The sequence below is a fragment of the Palaemon carinicauda genome, chromosome 8, assembly GCF_036898095.1.
Source record: "Palaemon carinicauda isolate YSFRI2023 chromosome 8, ASM3689809v2, whole genome shotgun sequence".
Lineage (NCBI taxonomy): Eukaryota > Metazoa > Arthropoda > Malacostraca > Decapoda > Palaemonidae > Palaemon > Palaemon carinicauda.
Window position 1 is genome coordinate 147,906,885 of NC_090732.1, and position 10,000 is coordinate 147,916,884.

A 10,000-nucleotide genomic window follows, 5' to 3' on the forward strand; every position below is an offset into this window, starting at 1 on the left:
CAGATAATTTTACATTTATCAGTCGTAAGGGCTTATTGTGCCTCATTGATAATCAAACCACACCAATCCAACCTCATTGGGATTAGAGCTAAACATTATTTTGTCTTGGAAACGAGAAACAGCTCATGATGATACAAGCATAACAAATCTCGCTAATTAGTCAATTGAAAATTCGAATTGGTGGCAGTCTTGAAATATAACCGCCGAATTAGTTACCTGAACTAGTTGTTTTGTTTAAGTATTTATAGTTGTCCAAAGACTTACATGATCTAGATAATTACTGTTTTCAAGCCTATTGAATTTGATTTTAATGTATATAAATCAAAAAGACACATTTTCAAGATTTTAATACCTATAAAGCAAAGGTATGTATATTTTTTTTTAAGACTTTACTGTTTCTTTTTTTTCGTTTTAGATGGCCACTAGATTATCAGTTCTTCATTTCGTAAGCTTTACACCACAATGTTTAAACCATGTCGCTGGTCCACCAGCTTCTATTGCTCACAGATAGAGCTGTAGGGGAATGATAACTGCAAACACTTGCATCTTCCTTTGCACCCTTTCTTACAGGAACACTTTCTCGGTTCCCGATAGCTCACTGCAATAAGGGTTTGTGTTGTACATATCTGCAATGCTTTTCCTTTCTGTGTCTACCCCCATTCAGCAGGAATACTCGTGTTTGGATTTGAGATGGATGACTGGCCTCAGATGATCCAAGCTTGATGTTTTGCACACTGTTCTTTCTTGGTGATACCTGTGTAAGAGAATGGAGATATCTAGTCTTGTTTCATCCACACTAGCACCTGTACTTGATCTGTCGTACTCGAGGACAATTATGTCCTACACCTAGTCCAATCATTCATCCAGTGTTATAAGTGTTGTGCGATGTATTCACTACCCAGATAACTAATCCCCTGTTACCCTTAGCGTGGGTTAGCTGCACTGGCATGTCTTCTCCATTCACGTGCTGCTGCCTAACTGACTTTTGTGTTAATTAAGCAGTATTTGGGATACTAGTAGGATGTTGCAGTACAATGTCAACATACATTTCCTACCTACCTGACGCTGAACCCTATTCTAAGTTTCACACCAGTGATGTCATCAATATTCTTTAATATTGCCGTCAGTCAATCCCCCAATCTTCATCATCATCATCATCCCCTCCTACACTCATTCACCCAAAGAGCCTCGGGTAGATTTCGCCAGTCGTCTCTATCTTGAGCATTTAAATCAATACTTCTCCATTCATTATCTCCTATTTCAAGCTTCATAGTCCTAAGCCATGTAGGCCTGGGTCTTCCAAATCTTCTAGTGGCTTCTGGAGCCCGATTAAATGTGTGGTGAAGTGATCTCTTTTTGGGAGTGCAAAGAGCATGACCAAACCTTCTCCATCTACCCCCTTTCTATGCTCTCGACCACATATGGCACACGAGTAATCTCTCTAATAGTTCCACTTCTAATCTTGTCTTGCCATTTCACTCCCAAAATTCTTTTAAGAGATTTTTCTCAAACCTACAAAATCTGTTGGAGACTGTTTCATTGTCATACTACGACCTATGCCCATACAGTAACACCAACCTCGCTAAACTGATAATATAGCCTGATTTTTTATGTGCAATTTCAGACGATTTGATTTCCAAATTTTACTTAACCCTGCCATTGTCTGATTTGATTTTTTCAATCCTTCAATAACCTCATTAATTTAATTCACCTAAAAGTTTTGGAGCTAGATGTACTCTATCACATGCAGAGAATTTATGTATGCAACCTTCATCGAGCCTAGCTCGCGAGCTAACAGATTATCACAGATCTGCAATGAGAGAATTAGTGAGAAAAATGTGTTTGTAGGCTTTTAAAAACTGTCAAATCTTAAAACATATGTATCAGTTTACATTATAAACAGAAAATTATTGTGAAAAATGTGTTAGCCTGCTTTTTAAGCCTAAAGATCTATTTCAGTAACTTTGAAAACATAGAAATTCATGTCTAGATAATAGAAATCGGACAATTACTAATACCTTCTAAGCAAAAAATTAACTTAAGGGTGCTAATTGGTAGCCATTTTGAAAATGGCAGCCATCATGGATTTTCAATTATCCAATTGGCCAGGTTTTGATTAGAGTGACTCGGAAAAAAAGCGTGCCAAATTAGATGCTTGTATCATCATTTGCACGAATTTTCTGTTATCTCCTACACTACAAGTAGCAAGTAGATGTTATCAATGTTTATTTTGTTCTATTGGAAGATAAATACAAAATATTGCATCTTATCTAACCTTAATATTCATCACGAATACATAAGATCCTATAATTGAATAATTTATTTGCTACACCACTGGTCATATGATCAACACACAACGTTGAGCTTGGTCAGTGGTTGTATGGTGACACCAACAAGTACCGGGGGCTGTAGCATGTAAGTTTAGTTACGTCGAAGATTTCTCTATTGTCCAAGCCTCGGATCCAGTCGGTAAATAATTTGGCGGTCACTAGTAGAGAAAAATATATTATTGTAATGTCTTTATTTCTATGTAATTTCCCTAGATTATAAATATTTGTTACTTCGCATAATTATGATCCATTTAAGATATTACATTGTTTGAAGATACAAGTTATGAATCGTTATATCAAGAAAAAATAAAAAATATTGAAAATAAAGTAAAGTCAGAAAGACAAGTTTTTTTTTTTTTTCTAGTTATAGAAGGTTTATTGAAGGAAGGAAGAGAAAAAAATAATGAGAATCATCCATTCTCTTTATTTTTGTTTATCAATATCACCGAAGGTGCCGAAGGTGCTTCTGGCTAATGAAATTGAACGCCCACATGAACAAAATTGAAAAGGGTAATACTGAACACATCACCATATAATCAATAAGTTACCGAATATGTAAGACATTATTTTCAACGACATAAATTGTAGCTTTACACAGACACCGTCTGGGTAGAAGTTAAAGGTGAGAAAATTTTCCTTCATCGACAAATTTTTCGGATTTGAAGAGCCTGATAATAATCATTTGTTTATCAGGGATATCCAAAAGGGTATTTTTTTTCTTTCCCCCCGAAGTGAAAGTTATCCTATGAGATAATCTTGATTCAACATACTATATTTACTGAAGGGTATGATTCGGAGTCCTTTATTCTATTTGATTACATCCTTCCTTCATAGTTTACCATCTTTTGCTCATTGAGTACTATATGCATCATAGAAGCTGAAACTGGTTCTGATCAGCATCTGAATAGGTAACCACTAAAAGCAAAACCATTTCTGCACGCAACTCCTGGGCTCAATATCATCTGTAAGGAATGTGATAGAACTTATGGAAAGTAGAGGGCTAACGATAAAAAGAAAACTTTTCACGATTCGTTCAGTATTATGTTCGTTGTAATTGAGATTTAAATCAAAAGTATCCTCATTAGTGTGGAGAGTTCATAGGAGCATTCACTTACTCCGAGTCTTTTTGTAAAGTATGCCTGGATGCTCAAAATTGTGGTTTCATTTAGGAAAAGGATCGCCTGAATCCAATACCCCCTTAAATACGATGACTCGTTTTTTCCAGTTAAAAGTAAGATTCATAATAAGCGTGTCTATTCAGTTTAAAAAGGAAAATGTTAAATATCTCCAAGCTTTGTAAATAAGAAAAATAGTCGCTGTGCTAACCGGTATCGCGTTTTTATGATTATTTATGAAGATATTGAGAAATGTAAGAATGTCTAACCCATAATTTTGCGTGTGACAGTAGTTACCCTTTTATTATCTAGATCATATCTGTTTCCACTACGATTGATTAATTTAAAGTTTTCTGGCATCCTTACATCTAAGGTCATTGACGATGTAATCAAACCGTGTATTAGTATGAAAAGTAGAAAAGACTGTTGCATTTCCTCACGTGCTATGTTGATTTGCAATTTTTATATATAAACCATTGGTTTGAATCCTTCACCTAACGTTTTTTTTTGCAGGGCAGTTTAATTTAAAGTTAGCCTTATGCTAAACATGCATTTATATCTAACATGGGACCTATATTAGGTAATAAATATAACAGCTTTTTCTTTGCAGTAAGGTGTTCTGTAGGTTACCAAAGATTAGCAATGAGTTGTGTTGCTTTACTTGAGAAAAATCTGAAGGAAAACATATACAGATTCCTTTTTGTTAGTTTTTGATATATATATATATATATATATATATATATATATATATATATATATATATATATATATATATATATATATATATATATATATATATATATATTATATATATATATATATATATATATATATATATATATATATATAGAACTATATCTCCTTATAAACCTAAACTGAACAGTAAGTTTTAGTAACCCCATAAAAAGACTTTTCTCGCCCAGAGAATAAACTTTTTAATCTCGGCACCGACATTTATCAGAATGAAGAATCGCGCTGCGATACAGAGCGGAACTCGCATTGGCCCCTGTAAATCTCTCTTTATGGGACCAGGAAACTGAGGAAAGAAACCCAAATCGCCGGACTCCCTTATGTACAGTTCTGCCAACGGCACTATATAAATCATAAAAAGTTATAGCTTGGTCATCTGTATGCTTCCGCTGCTCGTTGTTATTTTGATTTTGCCCTTAGCTATCAAATATGCATTTATTAATGCCACTAACAAGCCGGATAGTAAGAAAGAACGACGACGGGATATTTATCACGCTTTTCCAATTTCACTTTCAGATACCTGGTGTGGTATTTTTTCCTTTTTAATCAAAATAACGTTCTTATAATATATTCGCTAAAAAACAGTTTAGCTCAAGATATGAAAAATATCACTCTGAAAAACTGTTAATTGGTTTTTTTTTCTTTGGGGGGGGGGGGTTTGGCCGTTTTAGGTCAGCTTTCCGAGAGTTTTTTTTATCTAGATGTTTATAAAGAAAAATATCCAATTGTGTATACTTGTAAAGATGTTTATTGTATGTACAAACACCATTGAAAGTATCCTCGTCAACATCTACTCTGATTATATAGTCACTGATCCATTAACTATTGTTTATAATGCAGTCGAACATTAGAGAAGTAGAACATTGGCACTTTGAAAAATATTTAAGTACTGATTTCCAAAAGACTAAAAAATTATGGAAAATATGTCTATGACAAAAGTTAAAAGGAAAAAAAAAATCCTCATTTCGGGATCTACGTATAAAAGCAACAATTGGGGGAGATGTCACTCTAAAAAAATAAGCTGTTGTCACATTAGCTGGCTCCTTATCCATTGGAGTTTTTTTTTACAATAATGGTGATATGTGTGTGTAGTCCAGCAACCTGCTTTTAAAACTGAATTATAAGTAGAATTAGTAAAATGTAATCAGAAACCTTCAAGTGTCATCATCCAAGATGCCTGTGCCTCGCTTCCCCACACAAGGTTTCTGATTTTCTTTATAAAGCAGAGAGCTAATTATAAGATACGCCGAAGCAGTGTCTATGCTGTACATAGCATTTGACCGCTTAACCGCTATTACAAAATTAGCACTTAGTCTTGTTGTAGATTTACATAACAAAAAGGAGTTATTCGTGACTACAAGTTTCCTGAAGAAATCACACTTCCAGAACAAACTTTACTCCTGAATGTCGCTGCCAATAAGGAACAAATAATACGAACGATTGATGACCAAATGAGTAATATGCCTTCAGAACCTGGCAAACAGATCATCATAGCTGGACCAGATCCAAAGCCAGATAGGAGTTGGCCCTAAACAGAAAACAGTTTTTTCCTGAAGAAACTGGTGTTCGGATGGCATACCTCATGACCACATGATTCAAGAAACGTCTGTTCGACAAGTCCTATAAAATGTGTTTCTGTGGACACTGATATCCTGGTCATTCTAGCTCATCATCTGCATGCAAAAATAAATGGATAGTCAGGAAATATATCACGTCGTATGGAATCATGAAAGTGAAATAACTTTGTCATATATATAAAATAGGTAATGCATAAAAATATCATGACAAACATTCTTACTGCTTATTTATTTACTGAATGTGCCACAGTTTCTTCTTTTGCTGGCATAGGTGAAGCAACAGCCTTTAAAAAGCTGAAAACATCAAATGGTCTTTAAAAACTTGACAATTTATGTGCCTCGAAAGAAGAGATAGGATCGTGTCGACAGTTCACTTCCATGCTGTATAACCATGAAAAAAATAAAGGATCTTAATTATGGTATGCGCAGAAACCTTAAGATGGAAAATTTTAAGGATGTAACATATTCCATCAAACGAATGCAATTTACCACCAACAGTGGGATGGCTATTATTTATACTGCCAACGTGCTCATTATCAAGAGGCATTGTGGAAAGTCTCAGGTTTTGCATCCCTGACAAAAATTAGCCTTCTAGAATCTGATTGGAAAGTGAAGAGATTACTGCATCCACAGCAGTCTCCAAAGACAGATGCCACCAGCACCAAGAAGAAATAACGAGCCTCATTAAGTATTCATGCAAAATGTGATGTAGCGTAGCATTTTGCACCTGCACAAAGCATTACTCTCCTTCACAATGTTCTGTAAGCGCTTCACAATGTTCTGTAAGCGTAGAAAGTCCTGTCAGTGCATAATTTGGGTGTTTGAAAATATAGATAAGATTTTCCTAGAATCCATAGTTGAAGGTCTTAGCGAATCGTCACATATTAAGAAACTTCTTATTTCTCCGGTATTTGTGAGTTTTGATATCGAATTATTATCATTTGCTGTTTTTTCCTAATGTTAGAGAGAGAGAGAGAGAGAGAGAGAGAGAGAGAGAGAGAGAGAGAGAGAGAGAGAGAGAGAGAGAGAGGGTGGGGGCGCATTTCCAGTATAGCGTCGTGGGGGCTATACGGTAGTTAATTTTCGTGTTTATATGATTGACAAAATTATTTTACCCTTTTGATTGTTATAACCCTTATTTTTTTTTATTTCACTTTTCCTTATTAATATTATTATCATTATTATTACTGTTATTTTTGTTATTATTAGTATATGATATCCGTATTTAGGCGTGTTTAGTAAATTACTCAACAACTGATAATTTAAATCCATAATTTTCTGACATTTGGCAAGACATTCTTATTCCTCCTTTTTAACCTTGGATAAAGTATTTTAATCATTAAAAGTTTTTGAATATCTTAATATAAAACTGAAAATAATCGTATTGTTTCCAAGGATAGCAGATCTAGTACAATGGCTGTCAATTCTGATTCCCTAAAAGATAAATTTCACTATAGTAAATATATTAAAGTTAACGCTCTCTTGTTAGCACAAAATAATATAACTTAAATAAAGGATTTTTTGGGGGATATAAGATAATAATTACCATTTATTTGTTTAAGATAACGTAAATTGAAGGTTTATATTGGACAAACTGGAATCTATTCGCCATATACTTCATACCCATCAGTAACCCAGAACTGGCGTTTACAATTTCCTTTAAACTTTCAATTAAAGCTTAACATAGGTCATGAATATGTTTTAGCATTTGAAGTATAATAACTTATTTTCAGAATAACATATATTCGGCCGGCGATTTTTTTACGGTTCCGGGAAAGTATTACAATTTTTTTTATTATTGTTATGAAATAAGTCCTGAATACCATGAATTCTTTCAGCTGTGATAATTTGATAATATTTTTGAAAGAATAATAACAATAACTAAATAAGCTTAAGATCTATCATTAGGTTTTTAAAATATGAGAAATACCTCTCATCTAATATCGAAATTTAATAGGAAAAGACTGTTTAAAGCAGAAGCTTACTTGGGTACCAGGATAACCAACTTAGAAATACAATAAATGTTACAATACTTACACAAATTGGAAACAGAAACATAATTGAAGTAGGGTTCTAATTGAACGGGTTTAAGATATGTACATCCCGGACAATTAAAGGCATATTTATAATATTCTAGGTTTGGTCCATAATTGGTACTATGAACAAATTCCTTTACGATATATTGTCATTTGCTGGTAATTCTTTTTGAAGAAAGAGTTTGTGAATAATTACATATCTTCACCATAGCATTTATCAATGAATTCTCTTCATATAAGTACTAAAATAAATTTTCTATAATCGGAAGAGGAATCATAGTAAATAATCTGTTCATGAGCATTTTAGCAAGATGGTGAAAGGTAATCGAAATATAAGTATTTTATCTTTCATTAATATATTATCTAAATCACTATTCACTCTCCATTATAGAATATTCTCTTACCTTAAACGTATTTGCAATTCTGAACAAATTTTGCTATATCAGTCCAATTTTGCCGGAATTATAGTCGAGAATACCCTATTAAGATTTCTTTTATATCAATTTTGGTATTTTTATTATATATATTTTTCATTTCATTGTATTCATGCTCATTCATGAATGCGATAGATTTCTGAAGTATTTTCAAAGATAGAACACAATAGTTTCTGTGGTGATTGACTGAATTTTCAAGTGTTATTTAAGGTACCAATAGATGGCCTCAGTGCAGATATTTTTTTTTTTTTTTTTTTTTTTAATAAATTACTGGTAAAATCTAGTTTTGAGGAACATTTGGGTCGTTGCTTCTCGATCGACTTAGCCAATAGGGACAGATTCCTGTAAACATTTAGCGAATAGTTGTTTGCTCATTCAATTACCCGGAAGAGCAAAGGACAATTCGGCAAAGGTCATAGTAAAATCTTATCTTGTTAGATTATTTGGACATAGAGTGGAAACACTTAATTTATTATAGTTATTTCCTATCAGTTATTGGAATAATTCAACATGACAAAAGCTCCAGCAACGCCAACAATCAAAATCTTTTATTACTACCTAACTCTCAAAATGAAAGTCCATCCAAATTGAAGCTTTCTTAGATGTTATATCAATTTGTTACTGATTTTTGTAACAGTTTTATTAACTGTAAAAATCAACTGTCTTTAAAAGTTACATGTTTGATTGTAATGTAAAAACGAAAAGAGAATTTTAATTTAATATGATATTTGGTTAGCATTTATTCTTAATATTTCCATATTTTGACCTCTGTTGTTTTTATGTGAGTATAAATGCAGACAGCTCTCCTCCGGAGGTGAACCTACTTCGTATCCTTTGAGTACGACGCCTACCCTAATCTGTACGCATTACCATTCCCGATGTCAAGATTTTTCCCATGAAGGACCTGATGACCAAAGTCGACTCCCTTATGAACAGCCGTTTCACCACCTTCAAGAGCTCCATCAACATCTCTGCTCCTGGCGATGAGGACAGCTATTCAACATCGACCAAAACTGACATGAATGCAGTAGGACACAGACATCCTCCACGTGACGTGCTGGAATAGCGGCAAACCAGCCACATTTCCCACCCCTCACTCTCACCCCAACCAACGACATCTACAGACACTTACTGGCACTCCTCGGCCGCAGTTATTGTTATTATCATCATTATTATTATCATTATTACTTGCTAAGCTACAACCCTAGTTGGAAAAGAAGGATGCTATAAGGCCCGGGAACCCAACAGGTAAAATAGCCCAGTGAGGAAAGGAAACAAGGAAAAATTAAATATTTTAAGAACAGAAACAACACCTAAACCAATATTTGTAAAATAAACTATAAAAACTTCAATACAAGGGAAGGAGAGATTAGATAGAATGGTGTGCCCAAGTGTACTCTCAAGCAGGAAAACTCTAACCCAAGACAGTGAAAGACCTTGGTATAGAGGCTATGGCAGTACCCAAGACTAGAGAACAGTTATTTGATTTTGTAGGGTCCTTCTCGAAAAGCTGGCTACCACAGCTAAAGAGCCAATGAACAATTATAGTGCAGTGGTTAGCCCCTTAAGTGAAGAATTGTTGTTTGGTAATCTCAGTGTTGTCAGGTGTAGGAAGACAGAAGAGAATCTGTAAAGAATAGGCCAGCCTATTCGGTGTATGCGTAGGGAAAGTGAACTGTAACCAGAGAGAATGATCCAATGCTGTACTGTCTGGCCAGTCAAAGGACCCTATAACTCTCTAGCGGTAGTATCTCAACA

General features: G+C 34.2%; 1 protein-coding gene across 2 annotated transcripts in view; it reads right to left on the reverse strand.

Annotated features, from left to right (window-relative positions):
* The window catches only part of LOC137645026 (uncharacterized), a 335,221-nt gene that overhangs the window by 264,409 nt on the left and 60,812 nt on the right, over positions 1 to 10,000 (reverse strand). The window lies entirely within an intron of this gene.